Here is a 20,983-nt window from a genome sequence, read left to right on the forward strand (position 1 = left end):
GAGCACCTTCTTCAAGATCCCCGGGGTAGATGGTACTTCTTCCATCAAACCAAGCATCATGATCTTTTCATTGTCCTCCTCTTGGTCGAATAAGCCTTCGTATTGATCCGGATTGAACATTTCCTGTATGTATTCATCAACAATCTCATCAGTAGCATCTAGAAAATACAAATTATCATCAAAATCAAGAGAATGCCGCATGGCTTCAGCAAGGCGGTATGTGAGCTTGTTATCTCCAACTCTCAAAGTTAGCTCTCCGCCGTCCATGTCAATTAATGCCTTGGAAGTCCACAAAAATGGCCTCCCAAGTATCAAGGGTACATCCGCATCTTCATCTACGTCTAGCACTATGAAGTCAAATGAAAAATGTACTTGTCCACCTTGACAAGCACATCCTCGATGATGCCTCTCGGATATCTGACCGTTCAATCCGCTAGTTGCAAAGTCATCAGAGTAGGTCTAGGCTCGCCCAAGCCTAGCTTTTGAAAGAAGGTGTATGGCATGGCATTCATACTGGCCCCTGAGTCCACCAATGCCATTTCTTCACCTAGATTGCCAATATTACACAGAATGATGAAGCTTCTCGGGTTTTTCTTCTTGTTCGGCATGTTCTTTTGCAAAACCGCGCGGCAAGATACATCTAAGATCACTGAAGCACTTTCCTCCAACTTCCTTTTATTGGTCAACAAGTCTTTCAATAATTATGCATACTTAGGCATTTGGGCCAATGCCTCAACAAAAGGAATATTGATGTGGAGTTGCTTGAACAAACTAAAAAACTTCTTGTACTATTCATCCCCTTGGTTATTCTTCAGTCTAGAGGGATAAGGGATCCTTGGCTTGAAAGGTGCTTGAAAGGTGGGGGTGCTACCTCTTTCTCTTTTCTTGTTCCTTCTTCAACCTCTATAACCTTAGGTGCATGTTCATTTGGCTTCTCACTCAGAAGCCTACCGTCAACCTCACGAGCACTTCTCAAAGTGATCATCTTCACATGCGCTCTAGGGTTGGTCTCGGTATTACTCGGTAAGCTTCCATGTGGCCTTTCCGATAGAGACTTCGCAACCTGCCTCACTTGCTTTTCAAGTGTTGCCTCAACTGATTCAAACCTTGTATTTGATGATTTGCACAAACCTAGTCAAGGCCTTCTCCAAATCGGTCATTCGGGTCTCTAAACCTGAAACTCTATTTTCCACATTTAGGCCTTGTTGTTGGAAACCTGGTGGCCCCATGGCCTTTTGTGGACCTCGTTTACTCCACGAGAAATTGGGGTGCTTCTTTCCATCTCAGATTGTAGGTGTTGCTCTATGGGTTCCGTTGAGTCCTCATGCCATTACCTACAAAATCAAAGTTCTCCATCGAAGATGCATCACCAATAGATATCTGCCAATCGGAGGGAGCATGTCCTCCACCACACCCAGTGCAAGTAATCACGGCCACTACTCTGTTCGAAGTTAGAAGATATAACTTCTTACTCAATGATCCCACTTGAGCTGCCAGCGAAGTCACTGTATCAATCTCATGGAGACCGGCTACCTTTTTCTTCTCCCTGGCATTCCATTGGTAGCTGTTTAACCCCATTTCTTCAATTAATTGATGGGTCTCACCGGGGTCTTGCTACCTAAGATACCTCCTGCTGCTGCATCCTAGAGTTACCTTGTACTTAGATTCAAACCATTGTAAAAGGTCTGAACAATCATCCACTTCAGGAATCCATGTTGCGGGCACTTTCTTAGGAGCTCCTTGAACCTTTCCCACGTCTCAAATAGAGACTCCAATTCGAATTGTACAAAGGCTGAGATCTCATTCCTAAGCTTTGCAAAATTTTTGGGAAGGAAATAACGGCCAAGAAAAGCTTCTATCATCTCCTCCCATGTTGTAATTGATGCTCTAGGTAATGAGTGTAGCCACTGCTTCACTCTCCCTTTCAAGGAAAATGGGAAGGCTCTCAACTTGATGGTATCATCCGTCACCCCGTTTATCTTCAGCATATCACACATGTCGAGAAAGTTCCCTATATGACTGTTTGGATCCTCATCGGCCAAACCATTAAACTGCATAGATTGATGCAACATATGGATGAATGCCAACTTCAGCTCGAAGTTTTGAGCTGTAATCGGGGGACGCACAATGCTCTATTGTATCCCCAATACTGAAGGTCTGGCATAATTGGATAATGTTCGCTGTTGCTCATTCTGTTCTACCATGTTTTCAGATTCTTCTATTTCCAAATAAGCTAGATTGGGCTGTTCCTGCACAGGTTCTTTCCCTTTACTTCTAAGTGTATGTTCAAGCTAGGGATCTCCTTCAATTAGTATAGAGGGATTCGCTCAGGTCATAACCTGGAGCTGCACCAAAAGAAAGGAAACAAAAATCAGAACAATGATAGAATAAGAAAATATGAAATAGATTGAATAAATGAATACCTAAGAAAAACAAAGTGCAAAGTATCTCTAAACGCCTACTCCCCGGCAACGGCGCCAAAAACTTGAAACGTCCGAATATGCGTGTACATCGCAAGTACACCAGTGTCGAAGTAATAATCCCAGATGCGTGGATATCGTATCCATAGAGAGTAGAGAATAAAGACACTTAAATTGTTTCTTAACTAATGTGGAAGATGAATAGTGATATGTGTGACAAGATTCAATTCTCAAGAGTAAAAACAACAAGAAAAAAATCACAAGTAAGGGAGAAGGTAAGGCAATCGATGAAGATGGGGTACCCGGTTATTGTTCACCTAGGACATTCATTTCTAGTGCAAGAAATCTCTATTATACTTCCTAATTAATGCAATAGTGAGTCATGGAAAATCCTTAATTGCATAGCCCCAAATCTAAGTCTAACTCTATACATGTCCCGGAGGAGAAATCGAACATTCTCAACACCTCGCACTCGTATAGAATTGTAATGAGCTCTAGGGATTCCAAATGATAAACCTTATTCCTATCTATAGACCTAACCCTTTGGTCCAGGTGAAAGATCCCTAGCTTCAATTAAGCCCTACATGCTAAAATCACTTCAACGCTTCACTCCATGCACTCGCAACTAAGCCCCAGCGGAAGGTCATCCCTTAGCCCATTCACTCTACTATGGCCATAAAGAACTCTTGGAATATGGAGGTAGGATAAATCATACCGGAGGAAAAAGGGGACGCTCCGCTACCTCTCGACTCACCCTCTCAACCCTCTCCAATCTAGCTTTGTCTAACTCTCATGGTGTGTTACTCACTCACAAGAGTTCCCAAGAAGAACTCTTAACCCTAGTGTCACTCTAGGGGAATATTCATACAATCAAGCATACAAGATTGGAACTCATAATAAACATCAATTAATTAAAGCATAATAAAGAGATTCAATGAAATGAATACATCTTAGGGTTCACAAATACCCAAGTACCCACTAGGGGTTTAGCTCTCCATGGAGCTAGATAGAATCAATGAAATTGAATGTAAAAACAAAGCATCCATAGAAAACCCCATTGTTACTCGTGGCGATAGTCTTGTGGAGAGTACTATACTTGTCCCAAGGGTCCCTTTATCCGGCCTAGGATACACCTCACCGGATCGGTGTCGGTGAAAGCTCTCCCGCTAACCTTCTTCCAAACGGCACGCAATGTCGGAGACGTAGAACCTCTCCAAAGCCCTAGCCAATATCTCTCAAAACCCTAACCGCAGCCCTCTCTTAAGTTGAGGAAAAGATGGAGAAAAGAATGCTGAAATCTTCTTTTAAAGGGTTGGAATCGGGAATCCACACGCACGTGTGAGCGCCCCTATGGATTTTTCACACGGGCATGTGGAATTTCCACATGCTCGTGTGGATTCTCTGTTTTCCTGTTTTCTCGGCCTGCTGTAAACAGTGTTAGTACAGTATTCTTGCTACAGTTTTCCTACAGTACCCTACTACAATACTGGTCCGAAATACTCCCGAATCCATGCTTTCATCGAGGTAACGCAAACTGGCACACGTTTACGTCATGGATCGCTTTGCTTCTTTAATAACGGACATGTTGGTGTAGATCTTATTCTATATGCACAAGTCGGAATGCTTGAATGTGACTGTCCTTGTGCTCCTCCAAATTGTTATACTAACTTGAGTACGAGGAGGTTGGCACACATTCCCGCATCTCGAACCCGACCTGTATCTTCGCGTTTGAACCTTAGCAATATTTTCTCCAAATTGGTGCATTTACAACCCACATTAGCTTCTTTCTTTCATATTCGGCCTCACAACCCTACCTGCATGAAAGTAACATAACTACACACATATTAGCATTAAAACCCGAGAAAAGTAATACTCAAAACAAGGAAAGAACGCTTCGTCTTATTATCGCACAAGCACTTATCAAAGATCCCCATATAAAACTCTCAAAACGGTATTTATAGGGATGAAAACAGGCATCCACACTGGCGTGTGGAATTTCCATATGGCCAAATGGATTTCCAGGTAGTCTTTTCCTACATGCTGTGTACGGTAACCGCTACAGTGATTTTGCTGCAGTGCCTGCTACAGTGCTTCACTAAAATACTCCCGAATTCACTTTCTTCATCGAGGCCGCATGATTGGGTACACATCCATGCGGTAGATCATGTCGTGTCTTGAATTAAATCACATTGATGAAGCTCTTAACAATGTTGCACAAGTCGGAACATATGAGTTTGACTGCCTTTGTGATCCTCCACTTTGTGTATTCACTTGAGCATAATGGAGGTCGGCACACACCCATATGTTTATGAGCACAACTTGTGCCTTGACTCTTATTCGATTCAAGAATTTCATCAACAATTGTGTCCACGATCTACTTTTGTTTTCTTTCTTCCAAACTTATCTCCACAACCTTAAATGCACAAAAGAACACAAATACACAGGAATGAGCGCAATTTAATAAAAGTAATGCTCAATGTAAGAAAAGTATACTTCGTATTACTTATATACTAGCACTTTTCAAACTCCCTAACACTTAAGCCTTTGCTTGTCCTCAAGCCAAAAATAAAAGATTCAAGCATATAAGAAGGAAAATTGAAAGTGCTTGGCCTTAGGTTTACCAAAAGCATGCAAAAGAAGTATTCTACAAGTAAGGAGAAATTCAAACACCGAATAAGAGAAATCAATTCTCTAGCTAAAAACTTGAATAAAAAAGGAGAACAAATCGATTTTGTGTAAGTGTGTAAACTCACTCAAGTTAACCCAAATTGTACTCCTCAAAGTTCTTATTAAGAGAGACTTATTTATATAAAAAAAGGAAAGGTAGTAGCTTCACACATCCTCCAAGGTATCCCTTTCCTAGGCGGCCGCCAAGGTGACTTTCACACTTTCGAGGGGGTAGCTCTTTCTACCAGGGTAGTAGCTTTCACACATCCAATGAGATAGCTCTTTCTCTCATTAGGGCATAACTAGTATCCGACTTATGAGAGTAGCTTCATACTTCATACTTCATACTTCATTAGGGCATAACTAGTATCCGACTTATGAGATAGCTCTTTCCACCCCCAATACACCAACAAAACATACACATTTTCTTTAAGAAATTCAAACAACAAACATGTTAAAACAGTCCTGTAAAGATTAAACTTGAGTTTACACAAGGTTTAATGAACGAGTAGTGTAACAAGTGATAATTGTACAAAAATTCCTAAAAATTCAAGTAGAGCATGATAATATTCAATGTTAAAAATTCTCCTAAACTTAAGAATGCAACCGTTGCAACTAAGGTGAACCATCATTGGCTACATGAGAATGAAAATATAATACATTAGTATAGAACATATGTAATGTGAACTCTCCCCCTGTACTTAAGATTTACATTGCCCTCGATGTACACATACAAGCATAATAAAGATTAAAACAAGTAAAAACATGTGTGTGGAGATAGGCAATTGAGACAATACTCCCCTGAACTCCTAATGATGTTTTTGATGGAGCTATATTCCTGACACACGCTCGCGTTATGTGTAAACCGTAAGTGGACGGGTGTCGAAGTAATAAATGCCCTAGTGAGTCGGGTAGTCGAATCCACAGGGAACATGGGCTACTAATACTAATTTCTTCTCTGCTTTCTAGCCTAATGATAAATGGAAAGGTGTGGTGATCTAATGTGTGAAGAAATGAATACAAGAGACGAAATATGCAAGGTTGAAATGGAGGGAGTATCTCAATCAATAAAGATGAGGTAACTGAGCAAAGCTACCCCTATTTTCTAACATGAAGTTCAAGATTCGCTAAATGCTTCTAAGCCGAGTTAATCTAAGAACAACTGGCCCTTGCCTCCAAGCCACCGGTACTAGTCCCTTAAAAGGTCTTGGTAGAGAAATCACTCAATCTTAACACCTCACACTCCATATGACCTCAATACGCTCTAGGGACACCTAGGAGTGAAACTGATTCCTAAAGATAGATCCAACCCTAATTCCTGGTGAAGGATCCCTAACCCCTTACAAGGTCTCGGTAGAGAAATCTCTCAATCTCACACCTCACACCAAATATGGTTGCATAGAGTCTAGCGAATACAGACATAGGAAACGCTCAATCAGAAGAGAAAGGGGACGCTCCACTATCATGACTCACCCTCTCAACCTTCTTTAACCTTGAAGTTCTAACTCTAATGGAGACCTCTCTCTCATCAAAGTAACAAAGCATGCATATTCAATTAACCACAAGGATCAATAAAACATGCAAGCAATGGGAACACAAGATTAAAACTAAAATCAACTCGGATTAACTAGAAACATAAAGCAAATCAATACAAAAGAATAGATCCTAGGGTTCACATGCCCAAGTACCTACTAGGGTTTAGCCCTCCATGGGGAAAGTTACAAGATAATGATTAATAGAATGAAAAGCAAGAAAAACCATAGAGAAAACCCCCTTGAATTCATGATGATTGGCCTTGGTAGGTAGTTCAACGTCTTTAAGTATTCCTCTCCGAAGCTAGGTCGCCGGTGGCTTCACAAGTGCTATGACGGTGAAGAAAACTATCAAAGTTGGTGAAGAACACCCTCCAAATCGGCATAGACCTCTTCTCCAAACCCTAGCTGTCTCACCTCTCAAGAGCCGCACAAAAGATGTTAAAGAATATGGCAAACGCCCTATTTATAGCCCAAAACCGCGTCTTTCACGTGCCTCCACGGGCCCATGTGGATTTTCCACGCGCCCGCATGGGCTGTAGGAATTTCTACACGGGCACATAAATAGTAATTTTGCTACAGTACTTCTATTGTGAAATTACTGCAACATTTTGCTAAAGTACTTTTCACAAAGCGCGGTCCAAACACTCTTCTCTTGAGACCACATGTCTGGGCACACGTCCATGTGGTAAGCTATAAGACTTTTCTTCATCGACACATCTTTGAAAGGTCTTGCAATCTTCACATAGAGAAGGAACATGAAGACGTGGTTGCCTTTGTGCCCTTCCAACTAGTGAATTAACTTGAATCCTCTTGGATGTTGGCACACATCTCCATGTTAATGAACTCCTCTCGTGTCTTAGTCATTGAATTGAACAAGAACTCCCAACATTGTGTCTTTATAGCCTATCTTTGCTTCCTTTTTACTCTTCAAGGCATTCACAACCTATATGCATAAAAGAACACCAAAAACACAATATGAGACATAAACCATGGTAAAAATGATGCTCAATGCATGTAAAACATATATAAAAATATGCCTACTGAAACTCTTATCAAACTCCCCACACTTAAGCATTTGCTTGTCCTCAAGCAAAATTTAACATTAAACTCATGGAAAGAAAAGAGAAGTGCTTGGCCTTAGGTTCACCAAAAGAGTACAAGAATAAAATTCTAAAGTCATGGAGAGAGTCAAACATTAGACAAAACAATCAATGCTCTAACAAACAATCCAAGAAAAAATGAAAGTGATAAAATCCGAATGCATGTGTGTGTGTGTGTGAAAAACTCAACTCATATCAACAGTATATCCACTACTAAGTTCTTATTAACACAGAACTTATTTATAAACACAAAGAATAGGTAGTAGCTTCACACAACCTCTAAGGTAGCCCTTTCCCAAGATGCCTCCCAAGTGGCTTTCATACTTTCGAGGTGGTAGCCCTTTCTACCAAGGATGGTAGCTTTCACACATCCCATGAGATAGCTCTTTCTCTCATTAGGGCATAACAAGTATCCGACTTATGAGAGTAGCTACATGCATCATGGGTGGTTGCTCTTTCTACCCCATATGTACAAACAACAAACAATTTCCAATTCTTTTTTTTTTCAAATAAAAACTAGCCACTAAAGTCCCAAACATAATGAACTAGGGTCTTCATAGGTCTAATGAGTGAGAAACGTGCACAAAGGGCAATCGGACAAAAATATTCAATGAAATTTAATGAAAACTAGAGTATGATAAAATCTAATGTTTACAACCTCCAAAAACTAAGAATTAAACTCTAAACCCTAAGGTGAACCTTCATTGGCAATAAGAGCATACTCATGAAAACACATGTAAAAGCCATGTATAAGGTGAACCCTCCCCCACACTTAAGATGTACATTGTCCTCAATGTACAAATGCAAGCACAATAAAAATAATAACAATAGAAGCATAATGCGTGTGGGAATGCAATTAAAACAATTCTCCCCTGAACTCCTCATTTATCGTTTGGTAAAGTATAACTCATGGGCTTGTTGTATGGGTTGTGAAGCTCACATGACCATGTGACAATATCATATGATTGTGTCTATGACTAAAACATCATCAACATCACTCTCAAGGCCATCTGCATGTAGACAAGGGGTTCAGTGAAGCTCAACAAAATATAAAAGACGTGCGAGTTCTAATAAGTAAACACATGAAGCACAAACTTACACAAACAAAACAAAACACAAAGTTAACTAAAGTCTAAAAGATAAAATAAAGAAAAACTAAAAATGAAAATAAAAGTAAAGAAAACTAAAGAATCATGAGTGGGAAGCCTCAAGCATCGACGTCGTCTTCTGGTGTTGCCGGTGTGCCAAAAGAATGTTCTCATCCAAGGTTAACCGTATGAAATTAAAGCATTTCAGAACAAGTTTTTTCAGTCCTTGGAGTCATACCTGCAAATAAAGCTTCAAAAAAAATCAGTAAGCATGAATTTGATGAGTACAGGGTTCCACGCGTGCATGTGGACAAGCCACACGCCAGCATGGGCGTGCTCTGGGCTCGGCCAGGGTGCCACACAGCCGCGTGGGCCAGCCACGTGGGTGCGTGGTGCTTAGCCGTGCGGCTGGATAGCCCACGCGGGCACGAGGGCTGGCCACGCGACCGCGTGGGTGCCCAACCATGGCCAAAAAGCCATGGTTGGGCTCCAACACTTCAAACAATTTGCCATCCATGCATTCTAGACTGTTTCTACAAGATTTGCCATGAAAAAAAACACTTATAAACCACTAAAAATCCATGGATTGGCAAAATAAGGGCATGGAGAAGATAGAAGAAGATGAAGTTTACCGGAGCAAATCAGTGAAGGAAACTTAATGTAAATGCCGGAAAAACACGTCAAAACCTCTAAAGAGTTGAAGAAAATTAGTTTTTGTGCTCAGAAGTTTAGATTCTTGAAGATGGAGAAGTGGAAGATGAAGGGTTTTAGTGATGATGATAATGAATAGTAACCCCTCACGAAGCCACATGGGGGTGTGGAAATTCTATACACCCGCATGGGTATTGTACACGGCCGCGTGGAAATTCCACGTGACCGCGTGAGCTATAAAATTTCTGCAGACAGTCTACGCAAGGCTCCAAACTTCAAATTGACACTAATTCTTCAACTATAAACATGAATTACACCCTAAACCATGCCACATACACGAAAATCAATTTAAATCACCAAAAGTTTTCCATCAAAACTCCAACACCAACAAAAATTCATCAAAACACCCACTCATGAATTTATTACTGCGGAAATGAAAATCTAAACTAGAAAACATTTAAAAACTTGGGTTGCCTCCCAAGAAGCGTTTGTTTTACGTTACTAAGCTTGACTTACCTCTTCCTTACCTTATGGAGGATTGAAAAGAGTGTGTTCCTCCTAACTAGACATTGCATAGCTACTTTCTTCAAACCAGGAATGTAGTTGTCGGGGTGGAATATTAATTGGAGAGTCCAATCATCTTACTTTTGGCCTCGAAGGAAACAATTTGGGTTGGGAATTGTCCAAGCTTAGCACAGGTGGGTCATTGGATGGCTTCAATCTCCTACCCACATCTTTTTCCCTTCTCAAAACCTCTTTCTTGCATTGTATGAGTTGATCAATCCCAAAGAGAGATGCTTGTTCCATTACCTTAGGATTTGCTTCTTCTTGTATATTTTCAACTTAAGAAGAGCATGACACTAGCAAATCCCTTTGAAAATTTTTTCGCTCACAAGCACAATCGTCATTCACACAATACAAAATCTCAAAGTTGTATTCAACTTCTTTCTTTTCATTTTCTGCACCAATGTACTCAATTTGCCAAACTTCTTCAATGTTGTTCATGGCCTCATCATGTCCCGGAGACACTTGCCTTGCTTGTTCAAATTCTACTTTTTCCTTAGAAAGCATGTCCAAGATCTCTCATAATTGACGCTCAAGGTTTTTGATGAAGATCTCGTGACAACTTAATGTGGCCTCAATATTTTGGAAACGGGCATCGGTTGCTTCAATGAATCTCGGTAACACTCTTTCCAACCAAAGTACATCCTCTTCAACTTTCTCATTCCATTGAAGTTCTTGTTGAGGTGCTTCCCATTGTTGTCCATCAATATCCCATAAGAGATTTGGGTAGCTCCTTCGAGTTGGATGATATGTGGTGTGACAGGGATTGTATCGTTGATGAACACTAACAAGTCAATCAATTTTTCTAGTGACAGCATCAACCTGTGAACATAATTCTATAAGTGGATCAATCATCATTCAAGTTCCATGCAAGAAAATGTAAATAAGACAAAATAAAACAAAATAGCACAGTGGCAGAAGATAGAGTGAAATAGTTAAAAATAAAATATAAATCGATGAGAATGATGGAAGAAAAAGAAAGTGTGTCAAAGTATCCTGTTAGTCGGCAACGGCGCCAAAAACTTGACACGAGCTCGGGTGTCAAAGTAATAAATACCCGTTGAGTCGGGTAGTCAAATCCACAGGGAACACGGCTACTAGTACTAACTTCTTCTCTGTTTTCTGGCCTAATGATAAACGGAAAGGTGTGGTGATCTAATGTGTGAAGAAATGAATACCGGAGACAAATATGCAAGGGTGAAATGGAGGGAGAATCTCAATCAATAAAGATGAGGTACCCGGGCAATGCTATCCCTAGGATTTAACATGAAGTTCAAGATTCGCTAAATGCTTCGAAGCCAAGTCTAATGAGTTGAGGTAATCCAAGAACAACCGGCCCTTGCCTCCAGGCCACCGGTACTAGTTCCCTACAAGGTCCCGGTGGAGAAATCTCTTAATCTCAACACCTCACACCCATATGACCGCAATACGCTCTAGGGACACCTAGGAGTGAAACTGATTCCTAAAGATAAATCTAACCCTAATTCCCGGTGAAGGATCCCTAACCCCCTACAAGGTCCCGGCGGAGAAATCTCCCAATCTCACGCCTCACACCAAATATGGTAGCATAGAGTCTAGGGAATACGGAGATAGGAAACACTCAATCGAAAGGGAAAGGGGATGCTCCACTATCTCATGACTTACCCTCTCAATCCTCTTTAACCTTGAAGTTTTAAACACTAATGGAGACCTCTCTCTCATCAAAGTAACAAATCATGCATATACAATTAACCACAAGGATCAATAAAACATGCAAGCAATGGGAACACAAGATTAAAACTCAAATCAACTCGGATTAACTAGAAACATAAAGCAAATCAATACAAAAGAATAGATCCTAGGGTTCACATGCCCAAGTACCTACTAGGGTTTAGACCTCCATGGGGAAAGTTACAAGATAATGATTAATACAATGAAAAGCATCAAAAACCATAGAGAAAACCCCCTTGAATTCTTGATAATTGGCCTTGGTGGGTAGGTCAACATCTTGAAGGATTCCTCTCTAAAGCTAAGTCGCAGGTGGCTTCTTAAGTGCTATGTTGGCGAAGGGTACTATCATGCTACAGTATTTTACTACAGTACTTTTCACAAAATGCGGGCCAAACACTCTTCTCTTGAGGCCACATATCTGGGCACACATCCATGTGGTAGGATATAAGACTTTTCTTCATTGATGCATCTTTTGTAAGGTCTTGCAATCTTCACAAAGAGAAGGAACAAGAAGATGTGGATGCCTTTGTGCCCTTCCAACTAGTGAATTGACTAGAATCCTCTTGGAAGTTGGCACACATCTCCACGTTAATGAACTCCTCTCGTGTCTTGGTAATTGAATTGAACAAGAACTCCCAACATTGTGTCTTTATAGCCTATCTTTGCTTCCTTTTTACTCTTCAAATCATTCACAACCTATAAGAATAAAAGAACACCAAATACATAATATGAGACATAAACCATGGCAAAAATGATGCTCAATACATGTAAAACATATATAAAAATATGCCTACTCAAGCACTTATCAATTCTTTGAGAGTTGAGTTTCAACGGGTTGAGAAGCACACATGGCAATATGAAATTCTACATTGACCGTGTCAATGACTATTCTTCAATTCCAAGACTCACAAGATCATCTGCACGTATACACAAAGGGGTTCAGTAATGCTCAAACAAACAAAATAAAATCGAGTCTGTAAAGATATAAAAATGAAATACGACTCGATACACCTAAAAAGCAATAAGATAAACTCAAAAGGAAAATCCTTTCTGAGTGATATAAGTCCAAAATAAAATGCTGAAACATAAAAAGAAAGAAACATAAAGATGCCTCAAGCATCGGTGTCCCGCTCTAATTGCTCTACTGGTGGTGGTGATGGTGGTGTGATGGTCTGGTGTTGTGGGAGGTGTCGGTGGAGGTTGGGGTCTCATAACGAAAGATGAGGTCTCATAACGAAAGATGAGGTCACATCTAGCTCTAGAATTTGTGGTAGTGTGTCGAGACACGCCATCACCTCTAACACCCCTACAGCACTCTCGAGCCTCTCAAAATGATCATGGGCTTGAGATGGAGAGAATGTGCATAGTGGAGGAGGCTCCTATACTGTAGGGGGTGCCTTTATCTCGATCTACTACAGCTGTAGCTGAATAGCAGGATGGGAACCCTCAACAGCATCATCCTCATCCCTCGACTCACTCTGGTGCGGGTATAATCATCACATAAACTCCGTACTATCGCCCATCAGTCACATCATCTCTAAGTCGAGGAGAGATAGCACAAAGATCTTCTCGGCCCCCTGATCGCGTCGAGCAAACCTGACAATGCCCGTTGCGTGTGAACCGTAAATGCACGGGTTTGTCGAAGCAATAAATCCCAAGTGAGTGGGGTATCATATCCACAGAGAGTAGGGAATAAAAAATACTTAAATTGGTACTTAACCAAGTGAAGATGAATAATGATTATGTTGATAAGATGTGATGTAAACATAATTAAAAGGAAGAAGAATGAGAGACATAAGTAAGTGAGAGGTAAGGCAATCAATAGAAGTGGGGTACTCGGAAAATGCTCCCCCTAGAACTTATGTTTCTAGTGCAAGACCTACAATTATACTTCCTAATTAATGCTCAATGAGTCATGGAAATCCTAAAGCACATGGTCCCGAACCTAAGGTCAATCGTGACTAACCCTGTGCTCAATAGGCCTGTTCACATTGGAAGATGCACGCCCCTGTATATTCTTAGGATGGAAAGAAGCTCATCTGCAGAGATCCACACAGACGTGTGGATCTCTGCAGACGAGGGATTGTCAACCTTGTTCTATTCTTGTGCATTCCAAACAGCCTTGGGGCGTTTCTTGTGGTGTCTCCTTGCCCACTTTATCTTCTGAAGCATCGTCTTCATGATTCCCGGAGTAGATGTTACTTACTCCTCTAGACCAAGCTTCATTACTTCTTCATTATCCACCTCTTGGTCTAGCACCCCCTCGTACGGGTCCGGGTTCAACATTTCCTGCACATATTAATCAATTATCTCATCAATAGTGTCAAGAAAATATAGAGTATAATCAAAGTCAAGAGAATGACGCATGGCTTCGGCAAGTCGGTATGTGAGTTTGTCATCTCCAACCTCAGTGTCAACTCACCGCCATCTATGTCGATCAATGCCTTGGAAGTGCGCACGAATGACCTCCCAAGTATCAAAGAAATATCTACATCCTCATCGACATCCAACACTATGAAGTCTACAGGAAATATATACTTGTCCACCTTGATAAGCACGCCTTCAATGATGCTCCTCGGATGTCTCACTATTCGGTCCGCCAATTGCAATGTCATCCAAGTGGGCCTAAGCTCTCCCAAGCCTAGCTTTTGAAAGAACGAGTATTGCATGATGTTGATACTAGCCCCAGAATCCGCCAATGCCATCTCTTCACCCAAATCGCCAATGTTGCACGGAATCACAAAGCTTTTGGGTTCCTTCTTCTTATTCAGCATATTCTTTTGCAACACTGCTGAACAAGAGGCATCTAAGATTACCGATGCACTCTCCTCCAACTTCCTCTTGTTGGTCAAAAGATCTTTCAATAACTTGGCATACTGAGGCATTTGAGACAATACCTCCACAAAAAGAATGTTTATGTGTAATTGCTTAAATAGACCCAAGAACTTCTTGTATTGCTCATTATTTTGGCCGTTCTTCAATCTTGAAAGATAAGGGATTCTTGGCTTGTAAGGTGAAGATGCTACCTCTTTTTCTTTGTTGGCTCTCTTCTCAACCTCCACAACCTCGAGTGCTTCAACATTGGTCTTCTCACTTGGAAGCCTACCTTCAACCTCATCACCACTTCTCAAAGTGATCACCTTCAAATGTTCTCTTGGATTAATATCGGCATTGCTTGGCAAGATTCCTTATGGTCTCCTAAATAGAGATTTCACGATTTGCCCCAATTGATTTTCTAAATTATGCAATGAAGCGGTGTGGTTGTGAAGTGTAGCCTCGATCAATTGGAACCGTGTATCCGATGATTGCACAAATCGGGTCAAGGCTTTCTTTAGATCGGACATCCGAGTCTCCAAGCCAGAAACTCTATTCTCCATGTTTGGGGTTTGTTGTTGTTGAAAACCCAGTGGTGCAGTGGCCTTTTGTTGCCCTTGGTTATTCCATGAGAAATTAGGGTTGATTCCTCTAACCCGAATTTTAGGTATTGCTACAAGGATTGTCTTTGTTCCTCTAACCCGATGTAACCGCATCTACCTCATGGATGACAGCCACTTTCTTCTTCTCCCTAACATTCCATTGGTAGTTATTCAACCCTAATTCTTAAATTAATTGCCGGGCTTTTCTGGGTGTCTTGCTACCTAAGGTACCTCCTGCTGTTGCATCAAATAGCTGTCTTGTACTTAGGTTCAAACCATTGTAAAAAGTCTTAATGATCATCCACTCTGGAAACCTATGTTGAGGACATTTTCGAAGGAGTTCCTTGAACATTTCTCATGTCTCAAATAGAGACTCCAATTCCATTTGCACAAAGGATGAGTTCTCATTCATAAGCTTTGCAGATTTTTCGGGAGGGAAATAACGGGCAAGAAAAGCTTCTACCATCTCCTCCCATACAGTGATTGATGCTCTAGGTAATGAGTGTAGCCACTGCTTTGCTCTTCCCTTCAAGGAAAATGGAAAGGCTCTCAACTTGATGGCATCATCCGTAACACCATTGATCTTGAGCATATCACACACTTCCACGAAATTCTCTATGTGACTTTTTGGATCCTCATCGGTCCAACCAATGAACTGTGCAGATTGCTGTAACATGTGGATGAATGTCAACTTTAGCTCAAAATTCTGAGCTGTGACTGGGGGCCGCACAATGCTAGATTGTGTCCCTAATACTGATGGTCTAGCATAATCAGAGATTGTTCTCTATTGTTCATTCTGTTCCACCATGTTGTCAGACCCTTCAACCATGACTAACCCTTCATTCTGCTCAAAAAGGATCTTCCTTCTGAGTTTATCTTTTATTTTTGTCTCGAGTTGTATTTCAAATGCTCTATCTTTTATATACTCGAGTTGTTTTTGTTTTTTGAGCTTCACTGAACCCCTTTGTGTATGCATGCAGATGATCTTGTCAGTATAGGAATTAAGAACTAGTCATGGACACGGTCAAGGTGTTTTACACTTGGCCGTGTGTGCTTCACAACCAATTGTAAGTTCACTCCAAAGGATTTAGCTCGATCAAACGCACCACTAGGAGTTAGGGGAGTATTGTTTCAATTGCTGACTCTCACATGTGTTTTAAATTGTATTACTTTTATTGTGCTTGCATGTATACATTGAGGGCAATGTACATCTTAAGTGTTTGGGGGAGTTCACATTGCACATGTCCTTTATATAAATTTTGATTGATGTACATGCTCACATAGCCAATGGTGGTTCACCTTAGTTGCAATGCTTGTATTCTTGTGTTTAGGAGAAATTTTAACATTAAATGTTCTCATGCTCTAGTTTTTACTTGAATTTCTAGGAATTTTTGCCGGATGAATATTTTTGCACCACTCTCTCATGAAACTGTTTTGGAAACTCAAATTTGATGTTTAAGGGACTAATCAGTTTTTTTTCTTGTTCCATTTTTCTAAAAAGAATGGAAAATGAAAATAAAGAAAAAAAAGATAAAAAATAGATTATTTAGTTGTGTATTGGAGGTGGAAAGAGTTACCACCTATGAAGTATGAAGCTACTCTCATAAGTCGGATATTAGTTATGCCCTAATGAGAGAAAGAGCTATCTCATGGGATGAGTGAAAGCTACCACCCCGGTAGAAAGAGCTACCACCTCGAAAGTGTGAAAGCCATCTTAGCGGCCGCTTCGGAAAGGGCTACCTTAGAGGATGTGTGAAGCTACTACCATCTTTTTGCTTTTCTATTTTACGTTTTCTAGTTAAATAAGTCCCTTATACTTGGAACATTTAGGAGTATACTTTGGGTTTACTTGAGTGAGTTTACATACACTTACACGATCTCGGGTTTGTTGTCCTTTTTTATTCGAGTTTTTAGCTAGATCATTGATTTTTCCTATTTACTGTTGAAATTTCCCTTACTTGTAGAATGCTCTCCTTGCATGCTTTGGTGAATTTAAGGCCATGCACTTTCAATATTTCCTTCTTCTATACTTCAAAGTTTTATTTTTGCTTGAGGACAAGCAAAAGCTTTAGTGTTTCAGAATTTGATAAGTGCTTGTGTGTTAAGAATATGACGTATTCTTTCCTTACGATAAGCATGACTTTTATCAGGTTTAAGCGCTAATAAAGGTGTATATGTATTCTTTTGCGGATGTAGGGTTGTGAAGGTAAGTATAAAGAAAAGAAGCCAAAAGTAGATCGTGAATGCACTATTTGGTGGAATTTTGGAAGCAACAAAGGCGAAGACACAAGTGGGGCTCTAAGATACGTGAATGTGTGCTAACCTCCATGTATTTAAGCCATTATAATGAGTTGGAAGGGCACAAAGGCAGTCATATTTGCGTATCCCAACTTGTGCAATGATAGCAAGATCTTCACCAATGAACCCGTTTATTGAAGAAAGCGACGTGATCTATGACATAAACGTGTGCCCGTTTATGTTGTCTCGATGAAAAGTGGATTCAGGAGTGTTTTTGGTGTGGAGTACTGTAGCAGGTTAATGTAACAAATCATTGTAGCAATGCATTGTAGCAGTTACTGTCCACAACCGCCCAAAAATCAGAATTCCAGAGAATTCACACGGGCGTGTGGAAATTCCACACGGCCGTGTCGAAATTCCACACGCCCGTGTTAAAATTCCATAGGGTCATGTGGAACATCCACTGGCCCGTGTGAATGCCTGATTTCGGTATTCTTTTCTCCATTCTTTCCCCAACTTGAGAGAGGGTTGCGGTGATGGGTTTAAAGGGGTTTTGGTAAGGCTTTTGGGGTGGTTCTCCTGCTTCGACACCGCACTCCACTTGGAAGAAGGTTAGTGGGGGAGCTTTCGTCAGCACCGATTCGGCGAGGTGTGCCCTAGGATTGACAAAGTGACCTTTGGAGAGGATGAGGCCACTCCACAAGACCATTGACATGAACACCGAGGGGATTTTCTATGGATTACTTATTTTCACATTCGATTTTATTGTTGATTGTAACTAGCTCCATGCAGAGCTAAACCCTCTAATGGGTACTTGGATTTGTGAACCCTAGGATGCTATTTTTTCTTTAAAGCTTTTATTATGTTTTCCTTTATTGATGATTTAATTGAGTTCCAATCTTGAATGCTTGTTGAATAATTTCTCCCTTAGAGTGACACTAGGGTTGAGAGCCTATATTGGTAACCTTTGTGGATGGGTGACACGCCATGATGGTTATACAAAACTAGATTGGAGAGGGTCGAGAGTGTGAGTCGAGAGGTAACGGAGCGTCCCCTTTCCCCTTCAATTTGATTTATTCTACTTCCATGTTTCAAGAGTTTCTTGCGGTCATAGTAGAATGAACGGGCTAAGGGATGAATTTCCACTAGGGCTTAGTTGCAAAGGAAACTGAGTGAAGTGATAAACGTCTAAAAGTATGTATTTTGCATGTATTTGTTTTGTATTATTCTTTATATTTATTTATTGAATCGATGCCCTTTTGGTCTAAATTGTATTATTTTTTGCATTTCAGGCCCATTAGAAGCCCTGGGTGCTCGGCGACGCGATTGCCGATGTATTTGGCATCAAAACGGCGTTTCCGGGCCAGGATTACTGTAGCTCATCACGGGCTTCTTGGCAGAAAACTAAAATTCCCGAGGGGTCGGCATATGGCTGGTATACTAACCCATTTACCGATCGGGATCTGGGCACTTAAAAGGTCTTGAAGGGCATTTCTTGGGGAGTTTTCTTCTTGATTCTTCTTCTTCTTTGGTGGACAAGGCTGGCTAGGGTTTGGAGAACATTTCCACATCACTTGAACCCAAGCTTTAGGAGGGCAAAAAGGGAGGAAATCCGAGCATTTTCTCGGCGGAGAGAGCAGGAACGAGGAGGATCTACTTCTAGGGCATCATTGCTTGGAGGTTGAAGACAACGGGAAGCCATCCCTTCGAGTAGCGTCTTCGGAAGGCTTTCTCCAAGGATTCTTGCGTCATTCGACCTTCATCATTTGATGGAGTGTTCCTCATGTTTACTTTAGTTGTTTGTATGGATTATTTGGTTTCCTTGTTGAACATGAACAACTAAACCCCTAGGTCACCGGATGTAGGTGAACCTAGGGGGTGAGCTTGTGATGTTTTGGATTGTTTGAGTAGTTTATGCGTGTTTGGCTTATTGTGATCCTTGTTTGGTGTTCTTGCTTGTTTTGGTACATTTGATTGAGTGATGTATCAAATTCTTGGTAGCACTTTGTAGCATTACCATTGTCTTAGTGCTAGACTCCACCAACCTAGGAAGGGTTCATTGTATAAATATGCCGTGACCATCGGGTATTTGTACCCCTCCAATCCTAGGGTTGAAAACTACTTGTGTTTCCACCCTAACTTGTGAAAACCGACATTCTCCTTGCAACCATGTGGGAAGTAGGGCGGAAGAGATTCTGCGCTCAACACTTGCACCGGGTTAGGGGTCAATTGCCATGACCATCTGGTTGACCTAGGTCTTGGTTTTCTCGGTCCAACTAGCCACGTGCTTTATTAATCAATTTCCTACTAACTATAGTAGCCCCCTTGGGAATCCACATCCGTGACCATTTTCCAACCATGGGCATCTCCCGTGTTTTACTTGTTTCGTACTTCTGAAGATTTCATCTCACTTTTCGTTTTACTTTCTTTTCTTCTTTTCTCTTATCTTGGAATCGGTGAGCTAAACAACAGGTAAGAAGTGAGTAGGGTAGCTCCTCAGGCCCCTTGGGAATATGACCCATTCGTGCGTGAACGAGTGGTTTATTACTTGACGACCCCGTGCGCTTGCGGGTGTACACACTTTGTGTCGATCAAGTTTTTGGCACCGTTGCCGGGGAACAATCACTAAGGAATATTTGGAAAGCTTTACACTTGTTGATTTAGCATTTTCTTTTTCTTTTGTTTTTTTGATCATGTATTTTGTTTGTCTTCAGTGTTTTTGGTTGTTGAACTTTTGTAATTATTGCATCTTTTTATTTCTTTCACACCTTTTACTTTAATTATGTGTATAACTAATAACTATCTTACGACCACTCGTCTGCAGTATCCCCACCCTTTCTACTCAGATGAACCAATTCAGGGGGATAACATGGACTTTAATTACAATCAATGAAAGGAAGGTTTTTCTGAGGACTCACTTTCGCAAATTGTTCGAAATCGAGGAGCTCAATCGATCTTCAATGATTATCTTAAATCAGAATGGGAAAAGAGGATAGAAGACACTCTCTTATCCAGTAGTCAGCCCAATTGTATTTATGAAGAACTAGACAATGAACCGGAGGGACCACCCAAGTTAACTTGTTCAAATAATGAGGAGGTCATCCAGCCCACACTTGAAAGCCTAAAAGAGGTGAACTACACCATGAGAGATGATTCGAATAAAATTGAGGCAAAGTTTCAAGTGAAGGAATATAGTTCGAGCAGTGATGGTGACTTAGAAGAAATGGGGGAGATTGAGGAACATGTTTTTTAAAATTTCCAGAAGGGTAAAGTCATCAATTGAAGAACTACCAGAGTTAGAATTGAAACACCTCCCTGAGCACTTAGAGTATGCTTTCCTGCGGGAAGATTTGACACTTCCTGTTGTCATCGCTTCGGATTTAATAAGGGAATAGAATGATCAGCTCTTGAGCGTGCTGAGAAGGCACAAAAAGGCTATTGCGTGGAAGATCTCTGACAATAGAGAAATCAGCCGATCTTTTTGTACTCATAAAATACTCATGGAGGATAATCACAAACCCACTGCAATTCCCCAATGAAGGCTTAACCCCGACATGTTGGAGGTCGTGAAAAAGGAAGTCATAAAGTTGCTTG

General features: G+C 40.9%; 2 non-coding genes across 2 annotated transcripts; both read left to right on the plus strand.

Moving 5' to 3' along the window:
• Positions 1–1,707: 1,707 nt before the first annotated feature.
• Positions 1,708–1,814, plus strand: LOC120266170. Its single transcript, XR_005538013.1, has one exon. It is a non-coding gene; the product is annotated as a small nucleolar RNA R71 (small nucleolar RNA).
• A 13,648-nt stretch (positions 1,815–15,462) lies between these two features.
• LOC120266132 lies at positions 15,463–15,569 on the plus strand. The gene has a single exon (XR_005537974.1). It is a non-coding gene; the product is annotated as a small nucleolar RNA R71 (small nucleolar RNA).
• The last annotated feature ends 5,414 nt before the right edge of the window (positions 15,570–20,983 follow it).

The sequence above is a fragment of the Dioscorea cayenensis genome, chromosome 7 (assembly GCF_009730915.1).
Source record: "Dioscorea cayenensis subsp. rotundata cultivar TDr96_F1 chromosome 7, TDr96_F1_v2_PseudoChromosome.rev07_lg8_w22 25.fasta, whole genome shotgun sequence".
Lineage (NCBI taxonomy): Eukaryota > Viridiplantae > Streptophyta > Magnoliopsida > Dioscoreales > Dioscoreaceae > Dioscorea > Dioscorea cayenensis.